This window comes from Pelodiscus sinensis, chromosome 17 (assembly GCF_049634645.1).
Source record: "Pelodiscus sinensis isolate JC-2024 chromosome 17, ASM4963464v1, whole genome shotgun sequence".
NCBI classification, from domain to species: Eukaryota; Metazoa; Chordata; order Testudines; family Trionychidae; genus Pelodiscus; species Pelodiscus sinensis.
Window position 1 is genome coordinate 33,478,001 of NC_134727.1, and position 7,687 is coordinate 33,485,687.

At 47.3% G+C, this 7,687-nt stretch overlaps 1 long non-coding RNA gene across 1 annotated transcript; it reads right to left on the minus strand.

Annotated features, from left to right (window-relative positions):
• Positions 1–929: 929 nt before the first annotated feature.
• LOC112543888 (uncharacterized) lies at positions 930–2,457 on the minus strand. The gene is made up of 3 exons (XR_012896262.1): positions 2,207–2,457; positions 2,037–2,117; positions 930–1,165 (listed from the first exon to the last, which is right to left on the minus strand). It is a non-coding gene; the product is annotated as an uncharacterized LOC112543888 (long non-coding RNA).
• Positions 2,458–7,687: the final 5,230 nt, after the last annotated feature.

Consider the following 7,687-nt stretch of genomic DNA (forward strand, 5'->3'; position numbering starts at 1 on the left):
AGCAGGTGGAGTCAACGCCAGCCAGCTGGACACTGAAATTCTGGCACTCACAACAGTTGCAAAGGGCGGCTTCCATGCCAGACCGCTTGGCATTAGGACAGAGACGTGGTCCCACCTTTAGGGGAAAAAGATAATTGCACGTCCCCCTGTATTTGTGCACAGACTTGGGGGCTGGGCTGGTGCCTCCCAGTCCTGGGACTTCCTTAATTTGCACTCAGCACAGACCCTTTATAATAAGCTGAATGCAGTGCCCCCGGCCAGATGTCCAGCCCACTCCCCATGTGTCCCTCCGCACACACTGTGCCAATCGCTCTCGCCCTGGTAGGGAGGCCCTTCTCTGCTGGCCACTACTCCCCAGCTGGCAGTGGGCACATGCAGCTGCTTTGCATTCCCTTTGCAGCGATGTGGCTTGCACAATGGGTCTTAGGCTGAGTATGTGTTGAGCTCTGTGCAGATGGGGGAGAGTAGGCAGCGAAGATGGCGAGGGAAGAGATGGGGTGGTGTGTCTAGACACAGACTAACCCTCTAGGATTAATCCTCTTCCAGTGGAGGCAAAGTGCTACCGTTAGTCACCTGCATCTCACCCAATCCTCTTAATTGTCGCTAATTACTTTCTAGCGGAATACTCAGTCGCCTTGTTTGACTCAGAAGCAGCAAGGCAAATGAAGATGCAGGGGCCTCTATTGCATTTGGAATGACTTATTCCAGAAAAAGGCTTCTCTTCCCCCCTCCCTCCCATACGATAAGAATATTTTTGAAAGTTCCAGCGTGGTTTATTTAATTCCTTGCTTATCTCATCCACAGAATGCAGCTATTCTATTTTATTTTTACCACTCCCTAAAACAATTGAAAATGGACAGAAAGTTGTTTTGATGTTTATTGTATAAAATATAATGTACAGTATATTACAGAAATTAAGAAAAATACAATCTAGTCTCTCATGAATACGGCTTCTTGAATGTCAAATGATCACTTGCCGCTCGCGATATTTCACTTAAAAAGAAAAAGATAAATACTTTGATAGCCAGCGACTTAAAAATGACACATTTTGTGAGTCATAAGAAGGCTAAATCAGGTAAAGTTCTGAGGCTCCCTCTTCACGAATCAGATAATTTTCCTGAAAAATATTCAGATTCTGGGTTTACCATTTTTCTTTCCCTTCTTCCTGTAAAGAAAAGAGTAACACTGAGTAGTCTTGTCTTGCATCCAGAATGATCACAGTCCTTGCTGTGCAAAAACCCAAGAGGTAAACTGAAAATCTATGCCTGGCCTTTTCCTGATACTGAGAGAGAGACTCAATGAGGATGTATCCTAAATGGGCCAGAGTCTTAGAAAGTAGCAGGGACTTTCTTTAATTGTCTCTGGCCCTGTCTACTGCCATTCACGCAGCAACATGACAGAATCTTGGGATGCTCCAGGACCATCCAAAGGTGAGAATCTGCATTAAGCCGTATTGACGTAACACTCCTTTTACTGAGAAAATTCCACAGTCCTTAGGCAAAACCCCTCATCGTGTCTCCTACTTGTAGGGCCATTTGATTTCTGCATTTTTTTTACCCACAGGGATTTTTTTGCCAAATGAAGAAAGGTCGCTCCACTGAAAGGGGTGCCCATACAGACCTGCTACACCACTGGGTAGGCTTAAGAGAGGAAGTGTAGTAAAATAAACTACCTGTTCAATTTCAGCTTGATGTTTTAAGTTGGCTGCTCTAATGATCCAAATTAGAATTAAGCCAGTGCAGTGAAATCAACACTCCCAGCTCTTGAAGTATAAACACCAGAGAAGGACTTAAGAGCACAAGTAGATCGGGTTAGGCTTCCTGTTTAATACCAGCTCTCAGGTGCTAGAGGTCGATTCATTCTTTTAACACAACGGCAGGAGACTCACTCCCTGCAGCATGAAAGTCCCTGATTCTGATAAGTCCCTGATTCTGATAAGTCCCTGATGCTCTCTGGTCCTGCTATTTCTGTGAATTTTTGGCCCCCAACTAGGGAAGGTTTGATGCCAACGATGAAAAAAACGGAGTTGTTCTTACCTGATGATCTGCTGGAAAATATTTCTTATCTGGTTTGCATTGGGATCCAAGCATATTTGTTTGCCACTTCTCAAGTTTACTCTGGAGGGGGAAAATTAATCCGATGAGACAAGTGGGTGGAAATTCTCCCTTTACATTGATTTTTTTATGATACTGGATTTGAAACTCACATTATTTCCACATTTTCACATGAGGCAGATGGAGGGAGAATTTCTATCGTCTTCAACTGGGCAGGAGTAAACGCAATCCTGTCTGTAGTTTGAAGGCATAAGCATCTCCCACCATTCATGGTTAGTTCTGTAAATACGAAAATAATAATAAAAAAGCTCCATCAGTTAAAAAAAATCAAGTACATGAAGTTCGTTTGGTAAACACATCAATTCAACTTATAAATGGAAGAATTTACAATGATTACCTCAAGTTTCAGGCACTCTTAGGACCTGCTCTCTGTGCCGTTACAATATCTACTCTGCAGCTGTGAAAATAGAATGTAAAAACTCAAAGGAACCTACCGTGTGAAGAAGTTAGAGCAATGACAGCAAGTGCGACTATGAGCTTGAACAGCATCTTTCTGCAAGACCTTCCTTCCTCTTTTGGTCAGGTCTTCTTGTGTTGTCAAAGCTAACGCTCGTGCTTGTGTACCACAAAGCCAAGCAGCTTAAATAGTCTTTTGAAAGACAGTAGGGGGCTGACATCAGAGGCTAAATTTGAACTGTAACGGAGAAATTTCGAATATGGTCATGTGGAATATGTTTATTTTTATCCAGCGGTGATTCGTGAATGGAAAATACCTTAAATATACATTTCAGACAACAGGTAAGATTGGACAATAGCGACTGAGGATTAGGCTTGGGGGTTTCCACATTGTTGTCTGTGGATTGACATTGGTCTGTGATGCACTTGCTGGTTGTCTATGGAGAGCTGGCTGTTTACATGAGGTGGGCTTGTGCTTGTTACCTGTGAAATCGAATTAAAGGCAGCTTATCTATACACTGTGTCTTGGAGGGGTAGCATGTTAGTCTGTAACTTTAAAAACCATGATCAGTCCTGTGGCACCTTAGAAACTAGTTGAAATATACAGAATCATGAGTTTTCATGGGTAAAACCCACTTCATCAGATGAAGTGGAGTGGAAATAACAGAATCCAAGATAGATAAATAGATAAATAAAAACAGCAGACGTACCTGTCAATTGTAGGCCCCATGTTAATGAGGCTAATTAAGTGGGCTGGATATATCCCATACATTGCTTGTGATATGGAAATGCAATGTGCTTACTGTTGGTTCATGTCGTTGATTTTTGGTGTAGCTGTGACACAGTTGTTATGAAGACACTTTGGCCTGGTCTACACTACATTGGAAGGTCAACATAAGATACGCAATTCCAGCTGAATTACAGAGCTGCAGTCAATGTGTCTTATGTTGCATCTCTGCGCCATCCACACAGCGGGAGGCCAACAGGAGCAGACACTCCCATTGGCTTCCCTTATTCCTCACGAGGAGCAGGAGTACTGGGAGCGCCTGGTGAGTTGAATTTTGCGGGTCTATACCGCATCCGCTAAATGGAACCCTGGTTGATTGATGGGGCAGTGTAATGTAAACAGAACTGAGTGGGGATACAGTGGCTTTCATTCAGGAGAGGAAAGTGGGGCTGATCTTGGCATGTGAATCATAAAAGAAGTATGTCCTGGGTGTAAATCACCATATCGGACTCCTATCCCAGAGACCGTGGGCTCTTCAACAGACTCGGTGCACCTCCCCAAACCGAGTCCTGAGGACCTGTAGGGACATTGTTCTCGCTAAGGAGAACAGGGCGGACTCTTCCTGTAAAATCCACATTCCCCTGCTCATTCCGAAAGATTGGTGTGACTAGGGTGTAGAGGTTTGGCAATTGTTGTGACGTAGTGGGGGTGCTGCCTACTTTTGTAGTCCTATGTTTCACTCTGGTGTTGCATTCACCGTTTATCTTATGAGGTTACATGTGATCCTACTGTCCTATGCTGCTCTGTAGTGATGCTGTGCGTGCGTGCCACAGTTTCCCCAGGCCTGCAGCACTAGCTGCATGAGGAGGGGGAGGCTGGCTGTGACTCACTGGGGAAGTGTGATGTAGTGGGGGGTACCTTGCTGGTTGCTATGCTGGGCAGTGGGTTGTGAGTTACCTCCACTGGCTGCTGGCTGTAGCGTGGCCCAGCAGGGCCAGGGGTGAGTCATTATGCAAAGAGGGTCTCTCAACCTGTCTGACCAGCTACCCCCCAGGGTGAGAAACAAAGGAAGGTGGAATGCCGCACCTGGCTGGGGGGAAGGGCTGGAAGAGAGTTAGTTAGTCTCTGTCTGGTATCATGGAGGAAGCAGCCTAGGCAACAGGCTGGGATTTAGGAGCCCAGACTTCCCCATATCAAGGGGGGGCTGAGGCATTCTAGGCCTGCCCTGTAACCAGATTTCATCTGTGCTGTGCTGTATCCTGGAGAAGCAATAAACTCCCTCTCTTCTACTGGCTGGTGGAGTCTGTTCGTGCCATTACAGGGGTGCAGGAGATGGGAAAACCCCAACGCGCCGTCACAGGAAGTATGTGCAGTCTCTCACCTCCTGAGGCCCAGGTGACCGCCCAGGAAGGAGAACAGTGGAAGAGGTGGGGCTGCCTGGGGCGAGTGAGCAGTGGCTGTGGGGGTGAGGCAGTCTCGGCTGGGCAGGCTAAGGAGCGCAGACCGGGAGAAGGAAAGGGGGGTTCAGGGCCCATGAGTCCCTTCCCGCCAAGAGGAATAAGTCTGCCTACCCTGGCTCCTGTGCTAACATTACTCCTAAGCTACGCTGTGTCTCTGTGAACCAATAAGCCTTCTGTTCTACCTGCCGGCTCAGAGTCACATTTGGCTGCGGATGGGAGTGCAGGGTCGGGGGCTCCCCGACAGGCTGTCACAATTGTCATTGCAGCTTTCACCTAATGCCCAAGGGTGGCATTGTGGGAGAGCAGTGGGGGGGGGGGGGGGGGGGGGGGGGAGAGCAGCAGCTGTGCATACCGGGATGCTGCTTGCTTTTCTTCCTGTTCCCCTGTCAGGGAGCAAGGGGAAAGTGCACACCTTGTGTGCATGCCTCTCACTCCTGGCTGGTGAGGGGAGGAGCAGAGAAGTAATTCACTAGATCTGTGTAGTTTCCACTTGCTCCCTGATAGGGGAATGGGGGGTGGGGGGAGGAAGCAGTGCAGCGTTACACATGGCTGCTGCCCCCCTGCTCTCCTGAAATGGAGTCCTTGCTAATACCCTGGTTGAAGGGGGCTCCTCTGTGTCTGGCAACCTGAGGGCAGTAGCCTTCTTGCAGGTGAAAGTCAAAACACCTGTGAAAAAAGTGCTAGGCCATTCTTGGTGTGTTGCCTGTTGAGATTGATTAAAGTTTCATTCTTCTGTAAAGCCCTTGCTTGGGGCCGCCTGCCAAACCTTGCTAGAGGCTGCGTGTTCCTGATGTGAGTATCATTTCAAATCTTAAAATCATCCAGACAGGAAGTCCCCACCCAAACCCTTAACCTGCTGGACGGTTGTTCCCACTTCACAGCCTGTGCGAGGGACAACAGTCATGTCTGTTGACTGATTCGTGTTACTTATTTTCTATTCAACCTACTGATTGTATCTATCTGGACTTTATTTTCCCTTAGTCGTTCATTTAAAAAAAAAAAAAACAAAGTTGTCAGGCGAGAAACAAAGTCATTCTAAGCTGCAAAGTCATTCTGGGAAGATTGCTCACCAGTAGTCTGAGCCAAAACCCACTAAAGGAAATCGAGTCTCTCTTCCCCTGGACTCCAATGGGCTCCCATCAAGTCATAGAACCCCAGAGAAGCCACTGGTGATTGGTTGTGGAGTTCAAGTTCAGAGGTCAAATGTCAGATCGCCTTCTGGTGGTAGATGACCTTTGACAGCTGCTCAACCCTTTCACTACATCTCTTCCGATTCGCGATATGGAAGGCTTCTCCAAACAAACAGCAAAGTATGTATCTCTGTGAGCACAATGGGTGAGGGAGACTGGTGGTAATGCAAGAAAAATCAGGCACGTTTCGTACGTTGGCAAATCACATACGACTCAGCACTATCTGGAAAAAAAAACTTCCCTTTTCTGTGGCCCAGATTTCAGCATCCAGATGTGTGGGCTGGGTGTTCTGGCAGAGGTGAATGTTAAGGATGTTAAGGTGAATTCCAGCCTTTGCCTCACTCCTAGCTGACCCTTTTGAAATTTCAGACATCATTGGCATAGGAGCCGCAAGAGAAAATCTTAAACGACTTCTTTACCGTCTGCTCGATGTTTGAGAGAGTTTGTCTGTCTGTCTGCTCACAAACTCCTCCTAAATGGTAAGAGCCAGGACCACCAAAATGGGTATTCAGCTTCCTCTTTTCATAACTTAAAGCCAGGTCAGGGTTTGGCTGTGCCAGGAAAATGGGATGTGCCTAGAATGGGATTGCTTCTCAGAAAACCACACAGAAAAGAGCTAGAACCACCAGGCAGGTGAAAGGGGCTGGCTGGGGACACCCTACCCCATCCAAAACTGCCCCAGCCCCAAGCCTTCAATCCCCAATTTGTATGGAAACATTGCTGGCTGTTCTACCTGTGCCCTGAAGATGGAGAAGCGCTTCTCACCTGGCCCCAAGCTGCTATGGTGAGAGAGGGCTGGTGTAGTCCTCTCCCCCCAGGTCAGCCTGCTACTAAACCACTCATCCTCAGCCCAACCTCAGAGCAATGATTTACATGAAGCATGGGCATTTTAATTTTATTTTCCAAATTTTTTTTTAAAGTGAGTTAAGGACTCGAGCAACTCCAAGTGAATCTTCTAGTGTGTTTATAAATCGCACCACTGAAACCTAGTTACAATCATACTGAACACTGTGCTTTGGCCGATGATTTAAACCATATGCCATTCTGTGACTTGCATTGCCTAACTTTCACACTGTCTAACTTTCAGGCAGAACACGCCTTCAAATTTCTGCAGTCAAAGGGCTCTTTGATTAAAATTCCTAGCGCAATTACACAGCAGCTATGCAGATGTCTCACTGCTGTATTAGAAAAGTCGCATTATATTCAGCTGCCTCCTAAATAGGAGTGGTTTTGAAGTGTGGGGGCTACTGAAGAGGAGTCTTGAAGGGCTCAGTTGGGGGAGGGCTCCTTAAATTGAATCCTGCTTCAAACTCTGATTTCCCACTTGCATTTCCTGTCAGCTAAACACTGGGGCAGCCACCCAGGAGAAATCCAAATGCCGCCCAGCTGATTAGTGAAGTGCCCACAGCTGGCTGCACGTGTTTCTCCTGGTGGTGCACATCTGCACACGCATTGGTGCACATCACAAAATGTATTCTGCACACGGATGGAAAAAATTAGAGGGACCATTGCTTCCCACTGCATTAAGAGAGTGCACTCTGAGCCACAAAGGAAAAGGGAGCAGGGGCTGTGGCTGCCAGTATTTATAGTTCAGGCTCCTCAACAGGCACCGCCCCCTTCTCACCAGCAACCAATAAAGGTAAGTTCCAGGATGCACAATGGTTTGATGTCAGCGGCCAGTCCTCACACAGTCTGGCCTGTGAGGCAGGGTAGGAAATGAGGAGGGGGCGGGGTTACATTGGGCCAACCAGGCCTGACCTGGGGTGCACGGGACCGACTTAGATAACAGGTCTGGTTCTG